At 42.8% G+C, this 9,866-nt stretch overlaps 1 long non-coding RNA gene across 1 annotated transcript; it reads left to right on the top strand.

The window, feature by feature from the left end:
• The first annotated feature begins 1,756 nt into the window (after positions 1-1,756).
• Positions 1,757-4,081, top strand: LOC146767627 (uncharacterized). Its single transcript, XR_014955268.1, has 5 exons — positions 1,757-1,986; positions 2,390-2,444; positions 2,638-2,729; positions 3,296-3,396; positions 3,791-4,081. It is a non-coding gene; the product is annotated as an uncharacterized LOC146767627 (long non-coding RNA).
• Positions 4,082-9,866: the final 5,785 nt, after the last annotated feature.

Here is a 9,866-nt window from a genome sequence, read left to right as displayed (position 1 = left end):
TTCAGAGCCTGAAGTCATCAATATCATTGACGATGAGTCTCCTATGGTAAGTAGTGAATGGCACACTCTTCCCCATCTTGCATTCACATTAGTTTCTCTTGAGCTCCTAGGCCTGTCTTCTGGCATCTTACTATCTCTTTGAGTATCACTTTCAGAGAGTGTAATAATAATCTAAAAGAGCTTGTTGCTTCAGTAATTTATAGAAAAAATCAAGGGAGAGAACAGGAAGTCTTTGACTTCCCAAATAAGAAGTGTTTTTGCTGCAACATCAGTTTAAGGTGCTCTTGTCACTGAGGCACCAAGTGCAACTGCAGCTGACTGGGGTACAAACTAGGTGTATTTTTATTGCTCCAAGAAGTCTTTTAAAATGTCACTATTTTTTTCTTTTCATTTCCCCTGCTGTTTGAAAGAATAACCCTTGATCCAGACTGTGTAGTTTATTCCATCAGTTTTGGGGTGTTGCTGCTGCCGTGCAAAGCAGAATATGCAGCAGGCATAACATAAAGGGTACTTCCTGACAGAATTATTCTGAGCCTTTTCAAAGGAAAGGCCTCAAACTTTACAACAGAGCCTGCATGACCCAACTCCAGTTCCCAGAGATGGTTTTGGTTTGGGGTTCTTTCATTAGCAACTGTTAATCTAACACAAAATATCTTTGGATAACACAGCACATTTGCCAGTTTGGGGGTAAGAGAGGGAAAGAAACAGCTCCAGGTCTAAATGCAATTAGGAAACTGAAATGGGGAATCAGGAAGTACAGTGTTCAGGTGGTTCTAAGTGCATCCATGTCTACCCCATTGCAGGACAGGGAGCAGAGCCAGCAGCAGCTGAATCTTTCCAGAACATCAGATGAGCCACTGGCAAGGGAAGATGCAGAAGAACCAAGAGACATTGATGAGTATGTTACAGATAAATTGACTCTCTAAAATCTAATTTCTGATACATAGCAGGAGATTTTGCCAAGCTTTTGGGTTCTAGCTTGATTCTGTGCCAAAATTTCAGAATTGGAATAGAGTGGCCTGATGGAAAGAGAAAGAATTTAAAAAAAACCAACAAAACAAACCAAAAAATCCAGTAGAGACCATTCCTCTCTGTGCATGAAGCCATTACATAATGTTTCTTCAGTATGGCTTGAAATGCTTGCAATATGTAAAAGCTCTGGGAATAATTGTACTGTTGGGCTGAGATATTGCTAAATCAAAATAGGGGATGTTTTAAGTACCGACATTTTCTTTAGTGGCAACCCTTGGTGCCCAGGAAATAAATGGCTCCATGTTGAAATGGCTGCATGTTCTTCTGGTTCTGCTCTCTCTAGTGATCGGCTACCATTTGATTTCGATCTTCCATATTGGTCAGATGAGGACTCAGAGGTGAGGATCCACATGTTCTTGTCCTTTGTGGTTTGTGGGAGGGAAAGGGACAAAAGGGCAGCTGCACAACTCAGTTGTTTTAGGTGGGTGACACGTGCAGCTGGCTGGAGGCACAGCCCTTGCTGGGAAGCTCCAACTTGCCCATCCCTCCAAGTCCTTTCTTGATGGTGTCCACAGAGGGAGAAGCCCTTGCCAGAATGGCACTGGCAGCTCTGTGTGTTCCTTATAGTTCTATAGCATTGAGTGACTGCACATAGTCCAAGTCCAGTTTGCTTGGTGCCAATAGAAGAGCAAACTGGAATTCTTTCCTTCCAATGCCTGTTGCAGTTTCCTTTCTTCAGCAGTGGTTCACCTTATACTGATTGTTTATGGATATCACATTTGAATTTTCCCTTTTGAGGGAGAAAGAGGGAAATAAACAGCTCTAGGCCCAAATCCAGTTAGGGACCTGAAACAGGGGAGGAGGGTGTTCAGGGGGTTCCTAATCTGTCTCCATTTCTACCCCATTGCAGCACAGGGAGCAGAACCAGCAGTACCCACATGTTTCCAGTGCATCAGGGAATTCAGCTGATCTACTGGCAAGCAATGATGAAGAGGAACCAATAGATGTTGAAGGGTATGCAAGAGAGAAAATGTCTCTCTAAACTCTAATTTCTGATCTATGGTAAAACTGATTTTTTTACCAAGCTTTTGGGTTCTTCTTCATTCTGTGCAAACACTTCAGACCTGGAATAAAGTGGTCTGTCTGGAAAAGTACTAATGAAAGAAAAAAAAAAAAAAAAACCCAACCTGGAAAATCCATCAGAAACCTCTGTTCATAAAGTCATTTAGCCAGATGGCTTCACACATGCTGAAATTCTTGCAGTACATAAAATTTCTTGGGATGACTGTGTTGCTGGGATGGATATTGCAAAATCAGAATAAGGAATGTTTCAAAAACTGACAGTTTGTGTACTGGTAGCTCTTGGTTTGCAGTGAAATTAATGGCTGCATGTTCTTTTTGGTTCTGTTGTCTCTAGTGCATGGCCAGCAGGTCCTGCTAATCCTCTGGCTGAGGAGAATGAGGACTCAGAGGTGAGGATCCACATGTTGATTTATTCATCCAGCATGAAGTATTTAGGGCTGTGTCAGCAGAATTTGCTCTTTTGGGGGCAAATGAGGGAAAGAAACAGCTCCAGGCCAAATTAAATTAGGGAACTGAAACAAGGGAGCAGGGAGAAAGGTGTTCAGGTGGTTCCTAGATGCCTCCATTTCTATCTCACTGCAGGACTGGGAGCGCCCATATTTTTTCAGAACAGCAGAGAATTCAGCTGAGCTACCTGCAAGTGATGCTGGAGAGGAACCAAGAGATAATCAAGGGTATGGGAGAAAGAAACTGTTTCTCTGATTTCTGATATATGGTAAACCTAATGTTTTGCTAAGCTTTTGGGTTCTGCTTGATTCTGTGGCAAAACATCAGACCTGGAATACAGTGTCCTGCAGAGAAGTAATGTAAAAATCAAGCAGCAAAATCCAGTAGAAGCCATTCTTCTTTGTGCATGAAGAAATTATTAAATGTTAAATATGTTAAATAAGGCTTGAGATATACTGAAATGCTTGCAGTACATAAAAGCTCTGGGAATGATTGTGTTGTTGGGCTGGGATGTTGCTAAATCAGAATAGGGAATGTTTCAATTTCTGACAGCGTATGTGTTTCCGTAATCCTTGGTGCCCAATGAAGTTAATGTTGCATGTACTTCTGGTTCTGTTCTCTTTAGCAGATGGCTAGACAGTGTATATGTTGCTCGAGTTTGGATGCCTTATTACCCAGTGGTAAGGACCCAAACCTCTAGTCCAAGTCCAGTTAGGGAACTGAAACAGGGGAGCGTGGAGGAGGGTGTTCAGGTGGTTCCTAAATTGCCTCAATTTCTACTCCATTACAACAGTGCTGGAATTTGCAGCTACGGCCACAATTCTTCAGAGCAGAAGATAATTCAGTTGTGCTAGTGATGGGGAGCTATGAAGAGGAACAAAGTGATAATGATGAGTACGTACCAGAAAATATCTCTTCACAGCCTAATTTTGACTATATAGTAGAAACATTTTTTCCAAGCTTTTGGGGTCTGTTTGATTCTGAGGGAAAAAATTTGACTTGGCATATAGTAGCCTGTCTGGAAGAGAACCAACTAATTTGAGAAAAGCAAACACCAAAGTCAAGAGGAAATCTTACTTCTCTCTTCAACAATATTGAATACTTCTGAGAAAATGGCCTGAGTTGCACTGCAGTACATAAAAGTTTTTTGAATGATTGTGTTACTGGGCTGGGATGTTGCTAAATCAGATTACGGGATGTTTCAATCTCTTACAGTTTATGTATCAATAACCCTTGATGGACAGTGGAATTAATGGCTGCATGTTCTTTCTGGTCCTTTTCCCTCTAGGGCACAGCAAGCAGGTCCTGCCAGTCCGCCAACTAGTGAGGATGAGGACTCAGAGGTGGGGATCCACATGTTCTCATAATTTCTACTTTGTGGGAGGGGAGGGAATGGAGGGGAAGCTGCACAACTCAGTTGTTTTAGGTGGGTGACACAGGCAGCTGGCTGAAAGGACAGCCCTTGCTGGGAAGCTCCAACTTGCCCATCCCTCCAAGTCCCTCCTTGGTGGTGTCCGCAGAGGGAGAAGCCCTTGCCAGAATGGCACTGGCAGCTCTGTGTGTTCCTTATAGTTTTATAGCATTGAGTGACAGACTGCACATAGTCCAAGTCCAGTTTTCCTGGTGCCAATAGAAGAGCAAACTGGAATTCTTTGCTCCCAGATTTCTGTTGTGGCTTCCTTTCTTCAGCAGTGTTTCACCTTATACTGATTGTTTATGGATATCACATTTGAATTTTCCCTTTTGAGGGAGAATGAGGGAAATAAAGAGCGCCAGGTCAAATCCAACTAGGGAACAGGAACAGGGGAGGAGGGTATTCAGGGGCTCCTAAGCTGCCCCTGTTTGTACCCTGTTGCAGCAATGAGAGCAGAATCAGCAGCACCCACTTCTTTGCTCTTCAGGGCAGCGGCTCTTTGTGCTACTGCTTTGAATGCTCTTAGGCAAAGTTCGAGGGTGATGCCCTACCCTTGCTCCCCTCCTCTGCTGTAACTGCTTTCTGAGCTGGGGTTTGTGTGCAGCACCAGGGGGGCTCACCAAATCTAATTGTATCTTCTTTTCTCTCCCTTCCCATGTGCATCGATGGAAGCTTCTTGAAGGTGAGTTGATGTTTCACAGTTGATAATGGAGTTGTCTTAAACATAACTGTTATTTTTGGGATTCTTTTTTTTCTAATTTGTTTGCTTTTGGTTTTTTTTGTTTTCAAGAAACTCAAGAAGCAGGGATTGAAACTGCCTTTAGCAAAAAACAAAGGACTGTGCTTTAATAGACCAAGTGTGTTGGTTTGTAGCAGAGTAGTCACAATGTCTGGAAGGGTTCATCCTTACTATTTGGGAAAGTAGTTTGTTTAGGATTGTTTTTAACTTGGCTGAACAGAGTCCATTTAAAATAGGAACCATTACTGACTATTTATATAACTTATTTCAAGGGTAGCTCCAGGGACAGAAAGAACAATAGATCTAACTTCTGAAAATGAAATTACAGTGTATGGACAGGAAAGGAGAAATGTTACGCTGAACAGCCAGGAACAGGTGGATGGCTCTGGTAATGGAACAGGAGCTAATGATGCACCTGTGGCTGACTCAGCCCCTGCAGAACAGGGAGCAGAGGAGGAGGACACTCAGAGTTCAGAGTATGTATGCCTCATGCCCCACCACACACAGAATTCTGTGCCTTCCTTTCTTTTCTGTGTAGGACTTAGTAATACTGCTATGCCTGATTTATCTTTGACGCCTTCCCTACTCTACTTATTTCCCTCCTTCTGCCATGTTGCAGGATGATCACATGATACTATTTGAATTTTGGGAGAAAAAAGCAGCCCAAAACAGATGTGCATCTTTGCATAGAGCCTTAGAGATGAGTGTGGGGGTATGGCAAGGAATGGGGATTGGTCACAGGCCAAAGCTCAGTATTGCATTTGCTTTTTCTGACAAGCTGTAGTAGTGATGTTAGATATGGAAATGCTTCCATTGTAATCACTGGGGCTTGGCATCAGGGGGCCAGCAGGCAGCAGCTGGGCAAATTCCAACAAAAATTCCCTGCTGGAACGGTGCCAGCTGGTTGCCTTTCTCCTGGAGCTGGAGCCCTTCTTCCCAAGGTAGACTTACACACAGGCAGTTGTGGAGGTCGTGCTTTTATGGCCAATGCTGGATGTCACAGGCCCTGATTTACTTGCTTCTGTGATGGAAATCTTGCAGTTCAAGTTGGGTGCCTGCACAGTAAAATTCCCATTCTGCAGAGGAACAGGAAAGTCCTGCTGTAGGAGCACTCCATCAGGATAAGAAAGATACAGTTCATTACAGTGATTAATTTTGAGCAAGTGTCTTTGTCACTAGGGAGGACAAAGAATATTATAATTATGGTATAAGGTTTTCAAAGTGTTTTTTTTGGGGTGGGGGAAAGACACAGCTTTGAGGCTTTAGGAAAGGCAATGTAGGACATAACTTGAGTATGGAACTTTTAGGTGTCAGGTCTTAAACATGCCACCTAAAGGGCTTCTACGATTCTAAACCTTAATTTGGCATTTTGCCAATGAATTTGTAGATACTTAAGTTTTGATTGTTAAGTCTGTAGGTGAACAAATCCCAACCCCTGGTTAATATAAAACAGGAATACTTTGTCCCTCCAGTCTCAAGCTTCTCAGTTACTGAATGTAACTGTTCTGTTTAGTTAAGGCCGAAATAGCTCAGTGCTGCAGCATTTAAAATTGACCAAAGGCTCCTTCCCAGGGCTGGATCTTGCCAGAGCTGTATTACTCTGTAGTTTAAAACTGGGACCTGGAATGAATATTCTGGGGTGAATAGACCTGCTGGAAGTCAAGGTTGCCATACACAAACTGGCCCGTGCTAGAGACTGCTGCTATTTCAAAGCCCAGAGCAGGGTGACTGACTGCACCATTCTCCCAGTGAAAACCAGGACATCCTTTCCCTCAGGGCAGGGGAGATGGGAGACCCGAAATCCTCATTAAATGCAGCAAACAGAGCCTTAAAGACAGCAGGGTTCTTCAAAGGAAATGTGTCATGGCTAGTCAGTGCAGTTGTATGAATATGTGAGCTTTTATATATCAATAACCACTGAAGTGTGGTCATATTAACAGCTGCATGTTCTTTCTAGTTCTGTTTCCTCTAGTGCACAGCAAGGAGTTGTTGTTAGGTGTCCGATTTGCATGGAATTTTACTCGGAGGTAAGGATCCACCTGTTGTTGTCATTTCTGCTTTGTGGGAGGAGAAAGCCAGAAGTGGGGAGCTGCACAAGTCAGTCGGATGATGTGGGATGCTGTGGGCAGCTGGCTGGAAGCACAGCCCTTGCTGTGAAGCTCCACAAGTCACTTCTTGGTGAATGTAGAGGCAGAAGCCCTTGCCAAGATGGCACTGGCAGATCTGTGGGTCCCTTGTAATTCTAACTGATTCCATATGTTCAAAGTCTCATTTGCCTGGTGCCAATAGGGCAGCAGACTCAAATTCTTTCCTCACAATAAATGTTGTGATTTTCTTTCTTCCAGTTTACTCAACGTGGACGACAGCTTGTGGCAACCCTGTGTGGCCATGTCTTCTGCAGTAGATGCCTCCCGATTGCCCTGGAGGCCGCTCACATGTGCCCAACCTGCAGAATGGAACTTACTCCAGAACTATACCATACCATTTATTTATGAGTGCTTCTGCTTCTCAGGACAGACTGAGATAGATCTTGGACAATAGGCAGTGTAGAGACTTGTTTCTTTATGTATATAGTTCTTCCTCTATATAGTTTCATTTTTGCTGAATTCAATTTAAATAAAGTTTTGATTGATTTAAATATAGTCTGTCTGCTCTTCTGTCTGCACTATCCTGGTAGAGATATTGTTTAACAGGTGGAAATAAGGCTCTTTTTTGGAGCAGTAAGAAGCTCGTTCATCTCCCTGTAGTAATTGGTTTGGGGGCAATGTGCTAAAGCCATAAGCTTTGCAGTTCTTGTGGCCAGTGTGTGTTGTACCAGGAAAAAGAAACAGGCCTTCCTTGTGGGGCAAGGCCTTGTATTTCTCAAGCCAGATTCTGGTGAATGTTTTGGTGAAAATGTCATGATTTTGTTGCTCTGAAGATTAGAAGAACAGCAGGTTGTCCACAGATGCAAAGAAAACAGTTTCCTTTGAAAAACTTGTAGGTACCCAGACAGCTTGTTTATGGTCCAAGCTGCTCCATTATGTTGTGGTTAAAGCATTGCATTTATGACTGACAGCTGATGACAGGAGTGCTGCCAGCTTCTCTGAAGCTCTTCACCTTTCTAAAAAGCCTGTAAGCTTAAGGACAATCACAATAATATAGATGTGTAGACTGCTGTGTTCAACACTTAGCCCGCAAAACAGAAGACAGAACTAAGTAGTCAGGTAAAGAAACAAAGCAACTTCCATGAGCATCACCATCATTATCACCGTCACCATCACCATTTACCTTTCCCACTGCAAAAGCAAATTGTGTCCAGGGAGGATGGGGAGCTAGTATCAGCTCTTAGGGTGCTGTCATGGGCTGGCAGCAAGTGGCCCCATCCATCACAGGGAATTACATGGGATGTGGCCAGTGGGTGCCAATGGCATGTACCTGTTCATGTATTTGGGAGAATACTTGTGCTGAAGGCATGAATCTTTAACCACCTGCAGGGCTAAGCGAGACCTGCACTTCTCAAGCTCTGGTTTCAGGGCTGGTGAACACTTTCATCTGCCACCTGGCTGTGGTACTTCACAGCTCAAGGGCTGCTGAAATATCCTTGCCTGCATGGGAGCCCTGCACAAGGGCTTGTCACGCATTTCCCCTTGAAGAATTCTGTTTCATCAGTGGAGTTTGCACTTGCTGGGGATGGAAAACCCAAGGAAAAAGAAACCATTATGGACTTTGCCACCTACCCACCACCACTGCATGTGGTGAACCCAGGGTTCATTTAAAAGCATTTGCAATCAGAATGCCAAATTTCTTGCTGCTTGAGGAGAAAAAAAAGAAAAATAAAGTTGGTGATTTTGTTACACTGATATTTCTAGTCTCTCTGGATTAAAAGATTAAAGTTTGCTGCAAGTTGTCCAGTACAAAAATCACTGCTTCCTTTTGTAAAGCAACTTTTTAACAGGTATTTTTAGGATAGGAATTCTGTAGTTCTCTATTGCAGTTTATGGATTTCATAGGTTGTATATTTGGGAAGCTGTGCTTTTACTTCTTCCAACAGATCCAAACCACTGCTTTGATTTGTTTGTATGTTTTACAGCTGCTTCAGAAGTTTTCAGTATTTCTCTAGCAATTTGCTATGTTGTGCTGGAAGTTGCAAATCAGCTTAGTTAAAAGCAGACCAGTTTGGATTAATATGGGAGATGAAAGCAAATGGCAAGCAAAAGGAGTGACTGATGAGGCATTGATGCTCTGAGGTGGCCAGAGACCATTTTGGAGGCTGATATAACAAGTTTGCCTGCTAAATATTTCTGGTAAGGCACCTGCTGCCACATAGCTTTAGGTAAGCCACAAAACCATGGAAGGCTGAACAATTAAAAAGTTAAATTTAAATAAAAACAAAAAAATAAATCAGGATGAGTTAATATTATCCCAATATTAGCCTCTAAAAGGATGATTTGCCCTTGCGACTTCCCTTGGTTTCTGTTTTAACTGCAGGACTTCAGGCCTGAAATGTGTTTTCCTGGGCATGAAACCTACAGAGCAAAACAGGAGTGAGCCTTGGATGGCTGCTGTCCCTGTCCCCAGCACAGGAATGTGCCATGCCTTGGCTATGTGAAGCCCTTTCACCCTTGCTTTTCCCCCCTGGTAATGTGGGAATAGTGTCACTCATTTTCTCTTGGAAAACACAAGCTCTAAGTATTCATGTGCTCCATTGGAAAGAGCTGTCTAAAAGTTGTGAGATTTTTTGATCCATAATAATTAGGATTTCTTCTTCCCTGAACACCACCTTGAATATCTAAAATTCTTTTGCCAGTACTTATGGTCATTAACTTTTCCTTATTTTGCTCTACCAGGTATGTTGTTTATGCTCTACACTAATTTCTGCTGCTTCCAAAACACAGGGGCAAAACAACTAATTTAATATGTCAGACACAGCTATGGAAAATAAAAACTGTGTGTGCCTAATGACTGAGGCTCAGCTAAAGTTAGTGCATTGTCTTTGCACTGCAGCTGAATCCTAACGATTCTGTTCCTTAAACTGGCACACTAAACCAGCACGTTAGGTGTCCTCATTTAATGAGGAGGGAAATAAAAAAAAGTCTGGAATATTTTCAACCAAACATTTCTGGATCTAGAAGTCACCTCCATTCTGCAATCTATGGCAAGGCTCAGAAAACTGCAGTTTTTTCAGAGAAGTTTTTTTCCCAAGTGCAAGAAAACAAGGCTCATTCTTTC

This window comes from Lonchura striata, chromosome 4 (genome assembly GCF_050655825.1).
Source record: "Lonchura striata isolate lonStrDom1 chromosome 4, ASM5065582v1, whole genome shotgun sequence".
NCBI lineage: Eukaryota > Metazoa > Chordata > Aves > Passeriformes > Estrildidae > Lonchura > Lonchura striata.
The sequence above is the reverse complement of the archived record's forward strand: the minus strand, read 5'-3'. Positions and strand labels throughout refer to the sequence as shown.